Here is a 21824-nt window from a genome sequence, read left to right as displayed (position 1 = left end):
AAAATACTTAGTCAGCCATTTGTTTAATACTAATTTAACATTATAAAATTCACATATAAAACTATGAATTGTAATTTTAAATGGTTTAAAAGCAGGTAGAATAGCACATGTAGGCAAGTATAGAGTTAGATGAGGCGAAGCCACCGAGAAGTTTAAAATATATTTGCATAATAAATAAATAAATTGCATAAAATAAATATTTGGCATGATTAAATTTGGGTATCACTGGTAATTGGCCAAAGTTTAAAAGGTAAGTTGTACAAAATAAGTAAAAATATTCAAAATAAATGTTTGTACCACAGTTTTTCGTCCCGCTGTGTTTCCTCGGTGAAATGTCTCATTATCGCTTTCAGTGCCAGAACTGTAGGAAATCCTTTTCTCTATAGATGGCACCTCTGCACTGTCACAGGCTGCAGCAGGTCGATGGTGTGGTGTTAATTACTGCCGGGACCTCCTCTGGAGCAGGTAGCTTATCGCTCATGGGCTCCGACGGGGGAGCTGTCAGGGGGCAGCGTTTTCAGTGCGGGAATCGAACCAAAGACACAGCCTGGTTTTGTGTTTTAAAGTGTGTGTAAACGAAATTTCTATAGAAATAAATGTCATTATGAGCGGGATGATTAATACGATTCAAGAGGAGCCTGTCAGTGTGTAAATAAACTAGGACGTCTTTGACAGCCTCCACCCAAGAGCCTATAATGTTACCGGAAACAGCCGAACACAGCCGACGCCTCCCGAGGGTGTGTGTGTGGACAAAGTGTTAGGGATGCTGCTCTTTCAGAGCGCGGCTACCGCGGACGGTCAGGGAGCAGACCGCTGGCTTACCGGGAACACTAACCAACGCTGAGGCGGGGGAAGCTCCACGCACGGCGGCAGCTGAGCGGAGGATTTACCTGACGCTCCTCACGGTGCATTTACGGACCTTTTTCTTATCCACCTCGGGGAATTAGACCAAGTGTTGTGGGACTGGAGGAATTCCAAGACTCTTCGCTAACTGTCTGTAATCTCGGGACCCCCGTGCATTCATTTCTTCAACATCTTCTCCGAAATGCAAACGTCTAGGAAACCCTAGAATATGGTGAGTTTAAAGGTCTTTTCCCTTTTAAAACTGCTTTTTCGTGGAAAGTGTCACAAATGGAAGAAATGCAGCGCCGTGTGGTGACAGCTGTTAGAGAGGAGCGTCCTGCAGAATGGACACACTGAAGGCGAGAACGAATTTTGTATTCACACAAGTCCGTCAACTCTCACTCACACCTAACAATGCAGTCTGCACAGAGGGAGCACAACAACACCCAAACTATGTTTTTTTAATCTATAAGAAGCATATAGAAATCATCTTTAAATGAAACAACAAAGCCTGCCTCCAAAATCTCAATTGAATCATTTAATGTAAATGTGAGAATTATATAAATGTAGCTATCATATGCAGGTACAGTATGAATGCTGAATTACAGTCATCTTTTTTTTTTTTTTACCATTTATTTGTAAATTATATACGCATTATATATGATTTGTATATTATGCTTTTCTGCTAGATGATCATATTGCTGCTACAGTTGTGAAAGTGTTGCCCACATTTATGGGAATATTTGCGCTGTCACGAAGACTGTCACAGTAGTTTTTCCCCTATGGTGCGCTGTTATTTTTGGAATCAGGGTTTTTTTAATGCAGTTTGATGGGAGCATCTCTCCGTACAGGCATATAATGGCACAGTTGTTCTGCGCACTGAAAATCTTTGCAAGTCAGGGCACTGCTCCCTGTCCTTTTGTGTAAGATGTCATTTCTGCAGCAATGTGCAGCACCCTCATTAATCGGTCATTATTAAGTTACCTTATTAGTTTCATTAATTGCAGACTCGCAAGTCTTTCTGTTTAGACTTTGTCTTGGTGACATTAATTAAAATGTACAGTTTAATGCGTTTTGCACGATTATGATAAATGCACGTGTGAGACTAGAGCGACCTGCGGACTTGTTAACGGAACATTTTAGTGTGAAACGGTTAAATGTGCCAAAGCATTACGTGAGTGGGCTTTCTGAAAATAATACAGGCCTAGTTCGTGCACAAGTCTTTCTGTATTCTACTCTACACGTAAATTCAGTCTCGGCTCTGTTGTGGCGTCTGTGTGGCAGCCCGCGTGTCCGCTTGCTTATCCTCGCACGGCTTCATACTCAGCCTTCATTCTTCTGGCAGTTTCCTAAAACAAGAATAGCGAACTGTCCTGTTCGTGCTACTGATGCAAAAAATCAAATTCCCGCAAGGCTAAAAAAGGGCAAAAGAAGAGGGATGGGAGTGCATGACTCGGTGTGACAGAGTGATAATTGGCTCTCAGCTCACCTGGATTTGACGGAGCTCTAATTAGGCTGGATGGAAAACAGAGACCGAGCGAGGCGGGTGGAGTGAAGGAGTGCAACAGATGGAGGGAAAAGGGGTGAGGACGGGGATGCTGGATAGCAGGTGGAGTCACAGAAGCAAGATGCAGAGAGAGAAGACGTGGAGGGAGTGTATTCTTTGTATGTGTGTTGCTCATAAATGCATCAGCTGAAAGCCAGCACTGTGGGTCTGCGTGTTTGTGTGTTGCTCCTCTCACCCTAGTGAAAGCAGCAGGAGGCTTGGCCCTGAATGCTGAATGCTTCACTGCTACACACACATGCATATACACACGCACACGCCGGTGGCATTTATAGGATTTCTTAAATTGGGTGGCACAAGGGGGCCGAAGAACATCAGATTAGAAATGATTACAGTGTAGAAAATTGGTTTAGAAAACACCGAGCATCATTTTCAGGCTAACACGCAGCTCTGTGCTCTTGTACAGATGCATTACATGAAAAGTGACATTGCCCAAAAGTTTAAATGTTGTTTCACAAAACAAGAAATTAGACTCTACATGAGTAAATGTCATGCAGGTTTTTCTCCTGACATATCCTGACAAATAATAACCATCTAAAGCTGTTTCTGCATCAGACACCAATTAAAACATTCCCTCCATTCTATCAGTCACATTTTCACATGTGAACTTTTCTATCGCCATTTGTGAAAGAAGTGAATGGATTTTTCTTCTTTTTTTTGCGGCTACTTCTCAGAAGCTGTAGCTTTGAATGATTCCAGGACCTTGCTGTTCCCTCAAAAAAGGTCATATGAAAGCTATTCACAGCACTGCAGGTTTTCAGTTTGCACTCTTCAGAATTGCTAATAATTACTCGCTTAAACCACCTGGACCTCAAAAACTGGGTTTAAAAGGCTAAAAGTTTGCACATTGCACTTTGTCTGGCAACGAAGGCAGAAACAGCGTCACACTTCTTTGTGTTTATAGCTTGGCACAAACCAAGAAGGGCTTCAGCCGATTAAGTTCAGGTCTGGAACCAGAATTAGCTGTTCCATCAACCACATGAGCAACGTTACAAATAAACCAACATAAATCCAGCTGGATGCAGCACACACACACACACACACACACACACACACACACACACACACACACACACACACACACACACACACACACACACACACAGACAAGTATGTCATATTTGAATCATACACATCTTTTTCATTAAGTTATTCACCAAAAATGTCGAATGTGATATTCTGCTGTGGAAAAACTAACTGCAGCATCATCTCCCTTTAATAAAAATGATTACTTAAGTGAATCATTTCTGAACAGCTGACGTCATCTTGTTGAAACTTTTGGGCAGTCTTGATGCTTTTCAGTTTCAGGCTTCACTCTGGTGTACTTAACAGAGTTGCTAAAAAGTTTTTCTTGTAGTTAACTAAAACTAACAAAACTTTTTAGGTGATTAAACAAGAAAACAAAACAAAAGAAAAATATGAAAAAACCTGAAAACTAACTGAAATGTTACATTTATAAAACTCCCTGAAATAAAATAATAAATAGACATTACATTGCTTTAGATTTAGTTTTTGTAAATTTGGTCTAATTTGTCAACACAGCCAGTCTGAGGAAGCTTCCCCTGACGAGCAAATCAAAACTAACAGCGAAAACTATTCAAAGACGAAACTAAAGCTGAACATTTTAAAATAATTAAATCTAAGCTCTGGAAAACTGCCCACTCTGGAAACGAGCTAAAACAAATTTAAATTACAAAGAAAAACCCTGAAGTCTATCAAACTTTGCTGTGGCCTTCATCAAACACGCCTGCTGTCAGGTCAGGAAACTCTTTGATTCCTCTGTCCAGAGCACATTATTCTGAAAGGCCTGGTCTTTGTATGTTCATGAGTTTTGGAAGCACCTTTGTTCTCTTTGGACCTCAAAGGATTTTTCCCTGAAATTCCATGAAAGTCAAATGTATGCAGTGCTTTTCTCATAGTAGATGTATCTTCTTTGGCAGCTTCAGAGTCGCCTACAAAGGATGTGAAGACATTTTCGAGATCTTGGTGATTTCTTTTTGCATCAGTTTATCTGGTCACGGGCAGAACCTTGTGGAACAAAGTGAGAGCTGCTTCAGATGTACTTGAAGATTATTTCTTTCAGTGAATTTATTTTACAATTTTAGGAGAGCCCTTTGGAGTGCCAAAGATAGCCAAGTGGTCAACTGTTTAAATAAATTAACTCCCTGATGAATTTCTAATGACTGGTACCTGATAGGAGTTCAAAGTCGTTATAAGCGTTTTTTTAACTGTGTCATTTATTGGATCATAATAGCTTTAGCTGTAGGTACTGTCTAAGGAACTGGTTGTGGACTTCGGGAGGTCCAGAGAAGGTCCACTGCCGGTTCAGATAGAGGGGGAGGAGGTGGAGGTGGTCAACAAGTACAAGTACCTCGGGCTGTGGGTGGACAATAAACTGGACTGGTCATGCAACACAGAGCACCTGTATAAAAAAGCCCAAAGCCGACTGTACTTCCTCAGGAGGCTGAGGTCTTTTAACATCTGCAGGAAGCTCCTGAGGATGTTTTACCAGTCGGTGGTTGCTGGAGTACTTTTCTATGCTGTGGTGTGCTGGGGGAGCAGCACAGCAAAGAAGGATCATCCAGGCTGGAGAAACTGATCAGGAAGGCTAGCTCTGTGGTCGGCATGAAGCTGGACACTCTGGTGACAGTGGCAGAGAAAAGGACATTAAAGAAACTGATGGACATTATGGACAATGCTGGGCATCCTCTGCACACGGCCATAAACAACCAGAAGAGTCTGTTCAGTGACAGGTTGCTTCTCCCCAAGACAAGAACTAACAGACTTAAAAACTCCTTTGTCCCACACGCCATCAGACTGTTTAACTCCTCTCTGGAGGGGAGAGGGAGGGGAAACAGGAGGACAAAGGAGGGGGGAACAACTAAGCTGTAGTGCCTCTTCACCTCACTGTGCAATACCTTGTGCAATACTTTTGTAAATAGTCAACAGTGCAATAGACTCAATACTTGAAATGTGCAATTCACTTGTATTTTTATTTTTATTCCTATTTATTCTATTTATCCCCTTCGTATATTTTATTTATATTGTCTCTGTATTTATATGTGTGTGTGTGTGTGTATAACTCTGTAACTTCTGTCGGTGCTGTGCTTTTTTGGAAATCGAATTTCCCAGAGGAGCCCACCCGAGGGATTAATAAAGTTCTATCTTATCTTATCTTATCTTCACAGACGGTCGAGTGCTTGTTCAAATATGTATGAAAGAGGCAACATTTTCAATTAAAACATGTTTTTTTGTCCTCGACCTTTAAATCCAACTCAAAGCTTTTTTCTGAATGAGATCTTCTACTGGTGGCAAAGGATGTTAGAAGCAGAGTTTATAATAGAAAAGGCAGCAGCATGGCCTATGTTAATGGCTTTGTGGCTCTCTAACTGTGTCATGTCACTTCCTCTTCAGTCATAATTACTAAGACCATTAAAGATTAGGCCTAAATAACTCTTAATGCTAATTCATGACATGGTTTAGTAGAACTCTACATGAAAAAAATATATATATACAGTTGAAAAGTGACATAAAAAGCCTTCAATGGAACATTAATTTACTTATGTAAAATAAATAATGTCAAATCACACTTTTTGAAAATAAGATTGATTGAAAACCAGGTGTTTTTATTAGATGGGATTAAATAACTTCACATATCTGAGCAAGAAGCTGGGATTCTTTGTCTTGATCACAGCTCCATCCGAAGCTGCTGGTATTACAGCTGAATGTAGGCTGGCTCGCCTCCATTTCTGCTCACACTCAGCCATCCTCTGCACATTGATAAATTGTGTGTAATTTCAGGGATGAACAAGCATGAAAACATATGGGTGGAAAGGGCTGCTATGTTTTGGCGTTCTGTATATACAGCTATTTTATCCAGGTTAGAGAGACAAGAGGACTAACCAGGGCCGTGCTCAAATAGTTCTTTACAGTGACTTTAAAACTCTATTTTTAATGAATTTTAAACACTTTTTAAACAAATTCTATTCATCTATCTATCTGTGATATTCAACATGACAGCTGCTATCATGAAACCTACCAGATGAAATAATCTATTAACTAATTAATTGTTAGAGATTAAAGAAGTGGTTTGATAATTAAAAAATCAATCATCAAAAAACGATTATCTTTCTCCAAAATACAAAACATTTACACACACACACACACACACACACACACACACACACACACACACACACACACACACACACACACACACACAAAGTCTTTTTAAACTGTCTGCCGATATAGGTGCCCAAGTTCAGTGCCCTCTAGTGGCCTTGTGAATAAGTGCATATAAAATTGTCACTTCCATGAACTTGGTAGAAACACTGGAAACATCCCTATCTATGGTAGGTGACAGTGACATTGGTTGGGCACAACCATGCAGTTATTTAGCTGAAGGGCTTTTTTTCATTTCATATGACACAATTAAATCAAAGTATAATGAGAAAATGTTCATTGCTGCAACTTAAATTGTTTATTTTGTAGATACTACAGGCTAATGTGTCCTGGGTCCAAAGTAATGGATCTCAGTCTCTTCTGACCTCTCTTTCTCATTGGCTGCTGACTGGTCTTGCACTTCTTGGAGGAAAGATATATTTTCTGAAAACTTGTCGTATTGCACGATCTGATAGCCCCTTGTTGGTGTTGTTCCTTTATTGTCATAAATGAACCAATGACGTTGTCTTAGTATTCAGTTAGCCAAGATTAGCCAAGAAGTTAGCTATTGGTCAGTTGCAATGTTGGTGAACCAGTATTACTATAATAATGCAAGAACCACCCCAACACGTGTTCATCAGTGAAATCTGGGTTTACTTTTACTGTAAGAGTGTTTTTCAACTTGGGATTGAGCCATTGCCCACTTACTATGCTAAGCTGGTCTGAGCACATCCTGCCTCCACCTGCAGCTCTCATTGACCTGAAACTGACCCAGAGAGTCTCCTACAGTCTGCTGCCTGGTATGGATTGATGCCTCTGCTTCTCAGCATCAGTCCCATAAACCTAAATGTTTAAAATGTACAAATACATCACTCTTTTTAACTTAATTGTTTTTATTTTTAATTAAAAAACCAAACAAAATTAAGGCAATTTGATTAAATCTGAGATGACAAACAGGCCAAGCAGATGGAGAATCTTACTTGCTCTCCTTGTTGACAGTTTCTTGAAAAATCTCCAAGAACACATCTCCCACTCTGCTGCCTCATTACCATACTGTGTCATAGACCAAAGCAGGAGATTGTACTGTCTTAAAACAGTGCCTCGTGTGGGTCTTAAAACCTGCTGTGTGAAATCATGAAAGACGTTTTCACTCCTGGGACCACTATCTGGGCCCGAACCCAAAAGATTCCTGTACATCCTTCCCTCAGCAGAAACACCGGTTTTTCCTTCTTTCCTCCTGTGAACATGAAAGAGAACAGATGCTTGGCTCTGTTTTTATTTGTCTGGAGTCACAGTTGCTTTAAGAATGAGATCAGATTACAGCAGGTTGCGTTTCCTGCTGCAGCACCTTCAAAGATAAACATGTTTCTTAATCATAAGCTTTGTAACAACACAGACGGCTGCTCCCTGCTATCATCCCATCTCATCTGTCTGTAGTATACACCAGTTGTTTATGGGTGTTTTCTGCCAAACTACAGCTGAGGCAGAGAAATGTGATGAATGCAGTTTGTTTGCCTGTTTGTCAGCACAAGAACAACCAAGCTGAAATTCATCAGCTGTGGTGGGGAGGCGAAAAACCCACCCACATCTCGGTGTGGATCACGATGATTTTCTCTAAAACTGCAAAGTAGGGCATTGGCAGTGTCCTTCTAGTGAGGTACTGTACAGGGAAAAGCTCTTTTTTATTTATTACCTTTAATTTCAAAGGAAACGTGTGTTTAATGTAAAACACAATGTTATTGTTGGTGCTAATTTTAATGTGAAAACGGCAGAATATTCAATATTAAAAACAGTTAGAGGTGCCACAGCTTTAAAAACTTAATCTGCGAACTAATTTTAAGGTCTTGTGTCTGGGTTCAGTTTTAACGTGCTGAGAGTCCTGAAAGTAGTCATTTTGTGGTAAACACGCTGCGTCTCTGCAGAGAAGAAAACTGATAAGATAGCAACAGGCTGTTTGGCTTCCTGTGGACATGATTGGATGCGAGTTCAGCTTGTCTCCTGTGTGCTGTGGCATTGTTCCTGTGCTGATTGACCCATCTACTGCACAGTCCAGTTTGTCTCCTTTCATTCCCACAATAGAACTGCAGTACAATAGCCAGGTTTTTCATTCAGACTCTCTATTATTTTCTGTTCAGCTAAAGAGTGGCTGCAGTTGTTGTTGTTTTATTTCAGCTCAGACTGGGAGCAAGATCCTATCAGCACTGACAGCCCTGTGATTTGCCCACTGTGACACAGGATATTTTCTGGTATCAAAAATGACCTCTGCTACGGGTATTTGGCTTGTGTGGGTTTTGTGCACGCTGCAGACGCTGTATTCGTCATCGAAGGAACAACCCGCAGAGAGAGTGTTCACAAATCGAGAGCCATGTGACTTAAACGCACACTCAGATCACCTGCCATACATCCTGGTGACATCAGGTGGTACTTGTATCATTAACGCAAAAACTCATGCACAGAAATTACGGATGGGTCACAAATGTGAAAATGATTTAGTAAGGTGCTGGGCCACCATGCGCCTCCAGGGGAGTTTTAGTGCTCCTGTAGTTTTCAGGTTTCTCAGCTTTGCTGGAGGGATGCAGCTTCAGTGTGCTCAGGATTACTTCTTTGCTTTTTGCAGACGTTGTGGTGCTTCTTTTTTCATCATGCAGCCTGACTTCCAGCCTGTGCCTGTGTGGCAGGCATCTATGAGGATTAGCACTTCTAAATCAGATGCCAAAGGGTGGAGCACCCACTCCAGGGTTGGAGATTACTTGTTGCCAGAAGAGTGTAGGGTAGTGACCCAAAGAATAAGAAGGATAAGACTTCTTCTGTCGGGTGTCTAGGCCCATCCTTAAAAATTGGGTAAACAAATTACCAATAGCTAACCATTTAATCATCAGGAGATTTATCACTCCAATAATTATCACTCTTTCAGTGTGCACGGGCAGTAGTAATGGCACTTCATCTGAAAAAGCTCTGCTATGACCTGCCATGGGTACCCCTCTGTCCTCCTCCTGTGCACATGCTGGTCTTCAAGTTGTGCTGTATCTGCTCTGTCTGTCGGTTATGGCTCCATCACATGCCCGTGCTGCTGTCAGAATGACAAGCTGCTCTTTACTGCAGTGCATCAATTAATAAGGCTTCAGAGGCTGATAGCTGAGCTGCGGGATAATGCCACATATTCTTGGAAGATATTTGAAATTATGGAAAGGAATATAATGTGAAATTTAGAGTACAGTGGGGTAAAAAAGTATTTAGTCAGCCACCGATTGTGCAAGTTCCCCCACCTAAAATGATGACAGAGGTCAGTAATTTGCACCAGAGGTACACTTCAACTGTGAGAGACAGAATGTGAAAAAAAAGATCCATGAATCCACATGGTAGGATTTGTAAAGAATTTATTGGTAAATCAGGGTGGAAAATAAGTATTTGGTCAATAACAAAAATACAACTCAATACTTTGTAACATAACCTTTGTTGGCAATAACAGAGGTCAAACGTTTACTATAGGTCTTTACCAGGTTTGCACACACAGTAGCTGGTATTTTGGCCCATTCCTCCATGCAGATCTTCTCGAGAGCAGTGATGTTTTGGGGCTGTCGCCGAGCAACACGGACTTTCAACTCCCGCCACAGATTTTCTATGGGGTTGAGGTCTGGAGACTGGCTAGGCCACTCCAGGACTTTCAAATGCTTCTTACGGAGCCACTCCTTTGTTGCCCGGGCGGTGTGTTTTGGATCATTGTCATGTTGGAAGACCCAGCCTCGTTTCATCTTCAAAGTTCTCACTGATGGAAGGAGGTTTTGGCTCAAAATCTCACGATACATGGCCCCATTCATTCTGTCCTTAACACGGATCAGTCGTCCTGTCCCCTTGGCAGAAAAACAGCCCCATAGCATGATGTTTCCACCCCCATGCTTCACAGTAAGTATGGTGTTCTTGGGATGCAACTCAGTATTCTTCTTCCTCCAAACACGACGAGTTGAGTTTATACCAAAAAGTTCTACTTTGGTTTCATCTGACCACATGACATTCTCCCAATCCTCTGCTGTATCATCCATGTGCTCTCTGGCAAACTTCAGACGGGCCAAAAATGTCCCGGAGATGCAGTACACCTCTTCAATCTGTTTTCTGGCTGTTTGTGACCAGCAGACACCTGAAGGTGAATAAATGTCCCCAACAGCCTCTAAGTACTACAAAACAGGGCCGTACACTGTGGACCGTCAGTTGTTTATATATGATATGATATCTAATATGAAAATGAGCAGTTGTGCTTTCCATTAAAATGAGTACGACTGTTGTTATTATTTCGTTTCTTATTTTGTCTGGGCACAGTCCCACATAGCAGACACAGTATTTTGTAATGAATGTCACAACAGCCTGCCAGTTATTAGCACCAGGCCATGTGGTTGCATCCTCGAGTCGTTCCAAACCCCGGCTCGAGTCCAGCCGCCACGCAGACCTGCTGCTGAAGCTCTGAGCTCTGCAGGAAAACAAATGCTTCTGACAAGCAAACATGGCCACCAGCAGCTAGCAGAGAGTCAAAGCTTTGCCCAGTAAAAACACAAGAGGGAGATTAATTTACATGAATGGACCATGAATTATTTACATTGTTCCTATTTTTGCTGTAACACCGTGAGGCCTTGATATCGGAATTAAATTTTTATTGCACAATAAAAGTGAGATTTTTCTGTTTCTAGTTAATATTCCGTTAATAATAAATGACTTGGGTTTATCTGACATGGGATTTGTTCAAGTTCAAGTTCAACTTTATTGTCACTTCAACCATATACAGTTTAAAAATACACAGTGAGGCGAAACAACGTTCCTCCAGGAACCAAGGTGCTACAAGACAAGTTAGTGCAAAAAAAATAATAATATATAATATATCTAGTAATAATATTGTGCAAAAGAGCAATTTGTGAAGCTTATAGGGATTTTTCTTCCAAGTGATTTGTCTTTCAGCATTAACTCGGACATTTCATGGCAACTAAATGAAAAATGATTAAAAAGTGGATTCTCCCAACATTTTTTACTTTCGGTTTTTATTGTTTTGGTAGTTGCTTGTGATTCCAAATCAAATGTGGAAGCCAGGCAGGTCCTTATGATGCAGCCAGCTGTCAGAGAGTGTAACATAAGAAGTGTTTTTAGGGAGTTTAACATTCCCTTTGCATTCCTAAATTAAATCCAATTTTCATATATATGATATTGTTTCAGACCTTAAGCCTTAGATTTGAGCACATTTTTAATTAAATGAAAATGACTCTGCATTGATAGCTTTACAAATAAAATGAAATATAAATTAAATATCTGCAAAGTGTCAAATAAGGAAACAGTGGTAAGAACAAACCTTCACACAGTTTTTCTCTGGTTGCTGTCAGTTGAAATTGATTCCCTTACATGGTTTGAGGAAAGCCATTTACGCTCTGACTGATTTGGATGCTCTTTTCAAATATTCGACTGAAACGTTGTCTTTACAGCACGAGACACTCGCAGACAGACCTAAAGGTTCTCTTTTGGACACCCACAGGCCATTTGTTTGTTCCCCAGAGGAATATTCACGAAGCGTTTTCACTGAAGTTAATGGTGTAAGACACAGTTGTTCCATCTATAAATGGCTCAAAGGAGTCAGAAGCAAAATCTATGAATAACACATGATGTTTTTCTTATACTGATAATTACATGGAATGGCTTATGACTGCTGGTTATGATGAAGACAAAGGAAATAGGCTGGGGAAGTGATTTTATGTTGATGTCATGTAGCTGAAGCTTGTGTTCAATATGCCAAATATTATTTTTAGCAAAAAAGACAAAGTGCTGTAAGTAACTTAACATTAACTGGAAGTAGGAGGAGCTAAATGAAGGCAATTGCAGCTCTTTTTATAATGTGGGCCAAACTACAATAAGACATTACCTGCTGCACAGCTGTAACTGCACAGTTTATTGAGATTAATAAATACTTTGTCTTAAAGACCTCTGCTTTCATCATCAAGCTCGTCAAACTATCAATTTAATGACACAGGTTTAAGCAGCAGTCGTGTTTAGTCCTCTCTACTACTTTTTTTAATCCAAGTCGGTTTTCACAGAATAAACATGGTCTATAATTACCGCTCTGTGGCTGAACTGCAGCTTGTCAGCTTCTTCTGTGATCAGGGTCATGGCCACTGGTTTGCTTTACAAACAGCTGGTGTGCTGCCCAGCAGGGGAGCGGCTGATATTTCCATCTTTCACGTGACTTTCACTTGTTGTCTGAGGGCTTTTAAAGTCCTCGTAGGCCCAGGATTCAGTGTTAGCTGATAACCAGCAGCATTTCAGAGCTCTTTTAATGCACTAAATACATCAAATGAATGGGAGAGAAGTCTAATAACACAGCTAGAGGTTTTGTCTTCATCCACAATCACTTTTTCACGTCTCTCTCCTCTTTTTATGGATGGGAAAGCTGTCAGACTAATATCCCTTCCTGTGATGATAGTTTGGGAGTACCTCCGTTTTTAATCAATGGTGGTACTCCAACGTAACTGTGTTCTTGGCCTTAATTTGTATTAAACACTTTTTAAAGACTGAGAATGATTAATGTGTTTTTAACAGTGTGTGCAGCTAGTACAGACCATCGCTAATATGTATACATAAATATAAAGCCCAGAAGTTGAAGTCGTGACGGTTCCTCTTAAGGGGAGTCAAAAAACATGAAATACACTGCACTGCAACTTGTAGTATATCATGCTGCACTATAATGACTTCAGTGCTTGAGCAGTGGTCTTATTAGCTGCATTAGATGCTTCATTTTGCCTCATGAACAATATTTCATGGAAAGCATTACCCAGTCACTCACTGGGACACAATCCATCCTCAGTGACTGGTTATGTAATAAGGATTGATATTTATGGCTATGTAGTGCAGAGCCAGTGGCAGCAGTATGAATGCTATAAAAGGCAAGTGTATAGAGTGTCTTTTATGGGGTTTTTACGGTGCTTCCTCCTAACGGCACACAGAGATGGGCGCTGAAGTGGGCAGTTATGAAGGAGGTGCTGATATTGCTTCTAGATTGGGACTGTAGTGACTGTGTGTGTTTAATAAAGATGTTCACCCAATGCTAAAAAAGAAGCCGCACGCGTGCAGTTTGCTTTCTGGAAATATAATCCAATAGGTTTCACTTCACAGTTGTATTCGTTTCTGGAGAAACGCTGCCTGAAATTCATCTGGTAATCACTCGAATAACTTCAAACAAGAAACACTGCAACTTACTGAGCGCGTCTTAAGATGACGAATTTCTTTGATGTCCAGAAAGTGTGTTTCATTTGATGCAGGCATTAAAAGGGTTTGACTGGTCTGTGCTTTATTAAAGCCACAGAAAGAGCAGCGAGAGAACTGTTTGTTTGGATTTCACGTCTGACTCAGAGTCTTAACTGTCACATAACAAATGCAAAGAGATTCTTCAGTATTGTAGCGAACACATTTATTCTCATTTATTACAATCACTTTACATCGCTCCTCCACGGCCAACCAGTTTCTCCAAACGTCCAACGACAACTAGACTAGATTAGACTTCGGCTGTGTAACTCTCTCTCTGTGCAGAGAAGAGAGTGCAGGGGTGGATGTGAGAGGACCGGAGAGGAGGGGGACCCCCTATCGATGTGGCCAAACCATCTACCCTGACAAAAAGCCTGATTTCATTTGTAAGGCATCAAAAAGTGACTTTTTGCCAAAGCCACTGGCATCGCAATAATGCACACAAGGTGTCCTTTGGCTATGACTCACCGTGTTCTGGAAACAACATAGTGAGAGACAATCATCTTCACATATGGAGGTCTTTGGGTGTTCTCGGGCCACACAGCTAATGCACACACTTGAAAAGTTGTGAATAAAAGCACGGCTGAGGTCGATTTTGAAACACGTGCCACTTTATGCCATCATGCTCTCCTGCATGTGGGCCGTACACACAGATCTTACCTTGCAGTAAGTGACTAAATATGAAATAAAAATCATCTAAAATAGTTTTTAAACTCAAGCGTTTGTAGTTGTGGCCTAATAAGATCAGTTGGGGCTCACGTGGGGTAAAGTTGTGGGACTGGGTGAATTTTAACCCCCAGCTGTAATATTAGTAGTTTTTAATTCTTCAGTAAAGAAGGAGGTCACAGTAATTACACTTATAGGCAATGGAACATTATCCTTTAGCTTTCAGTATCTGCAGCTACGCCAGCGGACGCCTTATGCGTGTTTCGTTGATGGAAGTGTGATAAGCTCGAGATAAATGGCAACAAAACTGTTTTTCCAGACATCAATGAGCAAAACTCCTTTAATAGAAGATGAGCGAGTGTATAGCGTTTTGTTTTTAATGATTTAAGTCTCAGGCCCAGTTTCTACTGCATGAAAACCAGACTTTGTCCCTCATTTTTCATGTCAGCACTTTGCTCGTATGCCGCACTCTTTCCTGACACCCAGCTGAGGGCTTCAGCTGGAGGATGGAGCAGGTCTGCTTATTCATGAAGGGATCTGGCTGTGTCCCCTGGAGGCCCACTGGAACAGCAGGCATTATCAGTGGTAAATGGATGTGAAAGGACTTGGGTCAGGACAGCCTCACAGCTGCCTGATTTATGGCTGGCGATGTAACAAACAGTTTGCCGTGTTACCAGCGGGGATATAAGCATTTTCATAGCCACAGTTCAAGTTTATTTCAGCTATAAATTCGAAAAGATATAGAACAAAAAGAGCCGTGAATTTACGACACAGGAGATGTTGTTTGTGAGCTGCCAGGGAAAAGTGTGTTTTAATACCCCGTGGACAAGGATGAATGGTCATTTTGCTCTCTTATCTCAGCTTTTTGTCCAGCACAGCATCAAAATAAATATTAATCTCCAATCCTGTAAAAAGCATCAAAACAAACCATAAAACCCCCAAAACAAAACGTTTTTCAAGAGTAGAGGTGTTCAAAGCTTTTATCAAAACCAAGTTATGTTAACCCCTCCAGCCATGAAGATCTCTGAACCAGCACCAGGCTATATCTGCTAGATAAACAACGAGTGGTGCAATTTTTCATATGCTGCTAAGTGAAGCACGGCTGGTGCTGCTATTATGAAAGTGCTGCATTTCTGTTCTATCAACATCAGTACAGTTAGGAATTTTTCCAACAGGTTCAGTAACAATGGTGTCATGATAGTGAGTAACAGGAGCTGCTGGAGAGCTGCTTCACACGAGTGTCACACGCTGCGATCAAAGATAAAACCCGTGCAGCAGCGGGCACAGACGCGTTCTGATTGGAAACTTTTTCCGGAGCAGGATTCAGAAATGCTCTTCTTAGAACTAAACTGTTAAAAAACCAAAGCCATTGTCCATCAGCAACACAATGGTTCATCATAACTCAGGACCATTAAGAAAAAATAAAGCTGGATGTCATCTGGAAATAAGCGACATGCTGTTATTTGTCCCAATGCCAACAGAAATAAGAGCCGAGCCCCAGGGCTGAGCTCTGAGCGATGCCACAGCACAACAGTCTTCCATGCAGTGAAGTTTCTGTCCACCAAATACAATTCAAGCATGCTTTAACTGAAATGCTCATCCAGTTATGCAGCCTCTTAATCTCTGTCGGTCTCCTGCATCTATTCCCAAACGAATGATTGCTGTGGCCACTTTCACAATATTCAGATTTTCTGCAGTTTGACCGGCCGTTCATCACAACTCTGATTTCTTCACAACTTTAAACTAGCTTGTAAATTTTTAATTAAATCTTCTTTTTGTGTAAATGAGTTATTGTGCACCAGCAGAGTGTTCCAGCCCACACTTTGGGTATCATTGATCGAGGTCTAAGAGAGCGGCCCCCGCCCCCCGGGCCACGGACCGGAGTTGTTTGGTATCGGGCTGCCAGAGTTGAGGCTTGGGTGTGAAGTTTATGATTTTCAGGGTTTTTCTAGATTTTTATCTTCATTTTTTATCGTTAACTCTTTTATTTTGTTGTATTGATCTGCGACACCTTAAAGGCCAATCAGTGAAAACATTGTTGGGCATAAACCGGACTGTGGTCGGGGCCCGCTGGTCTAAGACTTATTTATGTTTTACTTTTCTCAATCTTATTTTAAATGTTGAAAGAAAAACACTCTGCAGTACAGACACATTTATTGTTACTTTAATAAATATTTGCTAGATTTAGGCAACAAAAGTACTTTCTCTTAGTGCTGAGTCAGTGTAACAATGTAAAACACTTTTAACGACACTGAAGCATGTGCATGAAGCAGGGCTCAGCTAACTGACTAAAACCTCTAAAATCACCTCACCAATCAGCAGGTGCCTGTTGTACAATCAAAGCTTTTCTTGACTGCTGAATACTTGTTGCATAATTCAGTGTGTCACATGAGGGGACGCTGTGTTTCCTGTATATTCTCTATTGCAGGAGCTGTTAGGTCTGATGGCGTGCGTTCCAGCTCCCCCATGGAGAGGCAGTAGATTAATGAAAGTGATTAACCTCAGTGTGAATCACAAACAGCAGGCCGGATAAAGGGAGGTGACAGGGTCTGAATTCAGCCTCTCTTTCTCCTTTATTACTCATTAGGGAGCACAGACGGTAATCAGCCCGACGTTTATCTGCTGCTCTACAGCCTGCCGGACAGGACCGCATTTCTGCACAGGTTTCCAGGATCCCTGCGGTTTGGTGAGCTGGATGGAGTGAAGTGTTTTCTAGACAGACAGGAAAATTGATTGTTTGATTAGTTTCACAAATCCTGTTCAGGGCATCAGAGAGTAGAAGCATTTACCGCTGCATGAGGCACCGAGCCCAAACCTCCGTTACTGATGAGTACAGTGCTCGTCACCTTTCCATGTTCTTGTATTTGTACTGAGTCTTGTCATGTGACGTTGCTCAGGATGGGATTTATTCTCTAGGTCCCACATTGTCATTATGATCGTCACACATCCAAAACGGCCAAAAGGTTAATGTCACATTTTGTTTGTGTAAAACCTGCTTAGCACCATTTCACAAGAAGTCCTGTCTTATACTGTAAACACTGCGTACTATGTGTAAAGACTGTTGTGAGGAGCATGAGGAGGAGATGAGGAGAAAGAGCTCAGTTTGTAACAGGAGACCTCCAGCAGAAGAAAGCAGAGCGATCTCCATCAACTGGATGGAGAGATGGAGAGAGAAGATAGAAACGTTGAGCATAGAATGACTATAAACAACAAACTGTGGGAGAGAGTATACAGAAGCTAATGACATTTAATTGTGATACATATAAACCAATATGGTGCGAGAGGTGAGAAAGGAGAAGTTCATTATGGGGAGTCCTCCAGCAGCCGAGCCTGTAGCAGTGCAGCAGAATCGAGTCTTTTCTACATTTGTTTGTTTTCCATACATCAGTTTGTCATTGCAGTAACCCAAACCAGCTTTCAGTCTCATCCTGTTCTCTTTGATCACTTCATTTGGCTTGTATTGGAGTCGAGTGCATGAAATAGCCATTTAATCATGAGTAGTTGATTAAAGATCAAGCCTCATGAATACTTAGTTGACCATCAGTCATTACTGAGCTTCTGAGCTGCTGCAGATAAAATGATTTTGTTATGATTGCAGTAAATAAAAATCTGGTCAAGGACAGCAGTTGACGTTTAAAATGTGTGATAACAAAGAGGAACAAAAGGTTGTCACAGTCAATGCAGCCTAAAAGCATTGTTCCTGTCTCAGTGCACCGCTGTGCTAATGCTTGTTAAACACAAAAAGCAGACAAAACAAACGACATTAGAGATGCGACAGTGCAGCTGGCCTTTTGATTAAACAGGACAGTGTGCAGCAGGCAGTAACGTGCAGGGGGAGATGCACAGCAAACAGCTCGGGACTCAAACCTGTGACGCTGCAGGAGCACTCCAGCCCATGCTACAAGGATTGCTCAAACAGGTGAGCTGTGGCGCCACATACACATACTCATTCTATTCATTCAATATCTACAACACGAGCACACACTTCTTTTATAAATCAGCCACAAATGTTGAACATAACATTCAATTCATTTTTTTTACATTGCACCAAATCACAACAACAGTTGCCTCGAGGTGCTTTTTATTATGAGCTAAAGTCCACACAAATATAGGAGAAAACCCCAGCTGTCACATGACCTCCTGTGACCAAGCACTTGGCAACAGTGGCAAGGAAGAGCTCCCTTTTTAACAGGAACAAGCCTCTTACAGAACCAGGCTCAGGGAGGGACATCCATCTGCCATGACTGGATGGGGTTCGGGGAGGGAGACAAGACAAAAGACACACTGTGGAAGAGAGCCAGAGTTTAATCATAGCCAATAACAACAGCTCTTAGTTTCCCTTTTTTAGCACTCACCACTGGTTGATGGGATATTTGTCGTTTCCAACTCAAGGCTCAGCTCCACCTTGAAAGAAACGCATAGCGTGAAAAGAAGAAGAGAAGTGCTGATAGTAACTAATAATAATTAGTTTAAACTAAGAGCTATTCTGAATATAATTTGTGGATTTCCTTAACTCTGACTATCATCACGTTATTTCCCACATTTAATATCTAATGTGTGAACCTTTATTTTCTACCACACCTCCTGCATTGAGTTATGTCGCCTTGTCTGTATCAGACATTATTTTTCATGCTAAAAAACACACAAACAGTGTGAAGTTTGACTTGTGTGTGATTCTGCCTGATAAGCAGAGCTGTTCTACAGACAGCAGGTAGAGCAGCTGATAAGCAGGACTGTGGCAGCTCACAGTTGTTGGATTGTCTTAAGAAGCTGACAGTTGTAGCGGGCCTGTTCGTGACTGATAGAAAACCATCGAGCTCTGAAAGTTTTGCACAGAAATGGGCCCAAATGTCTCTCTGCTGCTGCCAAAAACCATGTTCCTGCAAAACTGACAGCTTCCCCACAACAGACACCCTGAAGCCATCGCAGTACAAAAGAAACTCCCAGCAGAGTTCACTCTCACTTATTTTCACTGCCACTTTGCTGCCATTTTTCACATGAATTTATTTTATTATTCCGTAAAAGTTCTTCTTTTGCTTCAAGGACCTAAAGATTCCCAGAGCGAGTTACAGAAGGAAACTGTTTAAGCATAGATTGTATTGTAAGGGTGGATGTAGTCACTGCAATGGCACTCATTCATTAGTGAAGCACTCCCATATGGAAAAGATATATATAAATCTTATAAAGTTTGTATCTGTCTGTGTGAAACTTGTATGAAAAGCATACAAGAGTGAAGACACATATAAGATCCCTTGAAAAATTATATAATGAAACTTGTATGTTTTGGATACTTAGTAAAATAATATATGAAAGAAATGAGAAAGTGGCCACTTTCATGAGTGAATCATATAAGTTTTTGCTAGTTCTTTTCCATATGGGCTGTTACGAAGCCTCGAGCTTCAGTTTTCAGTGTCGAGTGTTTTGAAACTGCATACAAAGAACAAACGGTAGATCCGACTGAGCGACTGAGGGACAGTGACACGATTGGGCAAGTTGTCATCCTGCTTTTTGGCTCTAATGGACATAATTTCTCAAAAGATTTTCATTTTGTTTTCAGCAAGACTTGAACGTAACGTTTGAGACCATAAAGTCATCATTAAAGTGTTTACTGAGGCCATAAATCAAGAGGGCTGAAAGTCATATTTTACATGGACTTTTTGAAATATTCTCACTACATTTTGAAAGTTTAAAGCACTTCTGCATCAGCTTCTCTTTTCATACTCAGAAGGTTTTTTGAAATCCTCTAGGATTAGGGAAAAATAGTGTAACTCAATATGTTTTCTCTTTCTAAAATTCTCTGGCTTCAGGATTATCTCATGAAATCTGTCATTTATGGTTCTCAGGCGGAAAAAGGTGAAATGCCCACTTTAGACAGACTGAGAGCAGAGCGCCTGTTCCCGGACAGCGAAAAGGAGACAGTTAAGTGGTTCAGGTATTTCACTTGGATGCCTCCTCGATGTTTCTTACGTGGGGTTTTCTGGACATGTCCGACCAGGAGGACCCAGGGCATGCTGGAGAGATTAACCTCCTCATCTAGCTTGGCAAGGAAAGGGAGGTCCTACACTTCTGCCCCTGCAGGCTGGCCCCTTATAAAGGACAGAGGCTTTTACATTTTACTTTATTTACATGGAAATTGTATAATGAGCGAAACACGACTCTAAATATAATGAATTATATTTTATTATAAGTAGACTTTTACCAATATTTGTTTAGAAAAGTGACGAACCTAAATGCTGTCCCTCGTCTTGTGTGGTGGTTTCTGTTTAAATGCATTATGTGATAGTTTCAGCCTCCTGTATATTTCAGTGTACTTATTGTGTTCATAATGACCATCGGGATCCCTCTGTGCTCCTGCATTGCCTGAGAAGTCTTTAAAACATGACTGCATGTGGAGAGCTGCAGTCAGGCTTTCAGTGACACCTCAGGTGGGCTGGTAGCTGATGCATAACAAACGCGGCCTGAGGACATAAAGAGTACCACCTATGAAGAAAAAAGTTTTCTGCTGTTTGTCTCAGCTAAGAGCACAAACTGCAAGCCAAACAGAAACATCATGCAAATGGAGTGTGCTGTTAGTTACTAATGTCACATCTAATGCAACAAACAAACTCAGGAGAACTTACAACCAGTAGCTGCTTAACATCCCAAACGTTCTTTCCATGGATCCTCTTCCTCCTTTCCTCTTGTCCTGCACCTCCATATTCAACATCCTTTGTCCAGCATATCCACCATCCCTCCTCTGCACATGTCTAAACCATGTCAGTCTCTAACTTGCTCACCACTGAGACTGTCTTCTTCACCTGTTTGACCCCAGGTATACAATCTCATCTACACTTGCAGCTTCAGTGTTGCACCTGTCTCCCTCATTCACACATCTATTACGGCCTTCTTCCACTGACTGTTATTCCTCTTCTCTCTGGTGCGTACTTCCACCTCTCCATGCTCTGCTCCACCTTGTTCCTGCTCTCACTACAGATCCTAATGTTGTCTGCAAACATCTGCAAACAGATCCATCTGTTTATCACCACTGCAGACAAGTAGGGGCTCCCAGGTGATACCTTCTGTGATCCCACCCCAACCTTGAATCCATCTCGCTCCTCCTCAGCACCACTGTCTCGCTGTCCTCATGTCCTGGACCCCCCTCACGTACTCCTGACTTCTTCATAGGCTACCACAGTTTCTCTCCTGGCACCCTGACTTCTGTACATCCACAAAGACACAGTGCAACTCCATCTGATCTTCTCTAGACTTCACCATCAACAAAGATCTGTGGCGCTCTTTACGTCACTGATTGTCACCTCTGTGTTAACCTACCTTCAGCAGA

At 41.4% G+C, this 21824-nt stretch overlaps 1 protein-coding gene across 7 annotated transcripts in view; it reads left to right on the top strand.

Annotated features, from left to right (window-relative positions):
* The first annotated feature begins 540 nt into the window (after window positions 1-540).
* The window catches only part of ptprfa (protein tyrosine phosphatase receptor type Fa), a 353347-nt gene continuing 332063 nt past the window's right edge, over window positions 541-21824 (top strand). For all 7 annotated transcript variants that reach the window (XM_086263516.1, XM_086263515.1, XM_086263514.1 and 4 more), the window contains exon 1: window positions 541-1075. The gene's annotated coding sequence lies outside the window, so the exon portion shown is untranslated. The remainder of the gene's footprint in view (window positions 1076-21824) is intronic.

This window comes from Aulonocara sp. 'chitande type north' Nkhata Bay, linkage group LG15 (genome assembly GCF_057382095.1).
Source record: "Aulonocara sp. 'chitande type north' Nkhata Bay isolate Kocher_YH1m ecotype deep benthic linkage group LG15, A_spYH_male_GT1.1, whole genome shotgun sequence".
Lineage (NCBI taxonomy): Eukaryota > Metazoa > Chordata > Actinopteri > Cichliformes > Cichlidae > Aulonocara > Aulonocara sp. 'chitande type north' Nkhata Bay.
Note: the sequence above shows the minus strand (reverse complement) of the source record. Positions and strands in the feature narration are given on the sequence as shown.